This window comes from Bubalus kerabau, chromosome 1 (genome assembly GCF_029407905.1).
Source record: "Bubalus kerabau isolate K-KA32 ecotype Philippines breed swamp buffalo chromosome 1, PCC_UOA_SB_1v2, whole genome shotgun sequence".
Taxonomy (NCBI): Eukaryota; Metazoa; Chordata; class Mammalia; order Artiodactyla; family Bovidae; genus Bubalus; species Bubalus kerabau.
In genome coordinates this window covers 34,746,570-34,747,198 of record NC_073624.1, presented here as the reverse complement: position 1 = coordinate 34,747,198, position 629 = coordinate 34,746,570, and positions in this window count along the sequence as shown.

Here is a 629-nt window from a genome sequence, read left to right as displayed (position 1 = left end):
CCTCCTCCTTGAAATACTTTGCACATAAAAGAGGATTTGTAAAGTTGGGTTTTATCTAGTTAATCATATTTACTTTCAGCCATAAACACATAATGTATAAGTATATAGGACTAGAGGTCTAAATTTTCCTGAATATTATGAAGCAGGAAAAAAAGTGCTGCCAGTAATTATCTTTCTTGCCAGTGAGAATTCTTCCATTACTTCTGGCAAAATCCTACTAATCCTTCAAAGCCAAGTTCAAATGCCACCTCCTCTGTGGGAAGCCTTCTCTAACTCCCAAGGCCAAATTCAAGGATAGGTAACTGAGCCACAGCCAGAGACTTACATCCACAAGGGGTACTGAAATATTCCTGGGATTTTACCAAGCCCCTGGAGAAAAAACATTCTTCACCAGAGTTCCTGCACAAAGAGTACTGCATGGAGTCATTCGGTTAGTACAAAAGTAATTGTTGTTTCGGACCATGAATTTTAAATCATTATGACTAGGCTCAAACACATCCTTATTAATCAAAACAGAAACCATTACAATCAACACATTTTTGCCAATGAAAAATAAGTTTGTTTATTTCTGTAGCATAAAAATCCATGCTTCAGGATTCAGCGAGCTCTTGGAAAGCATTTTCTGCCTC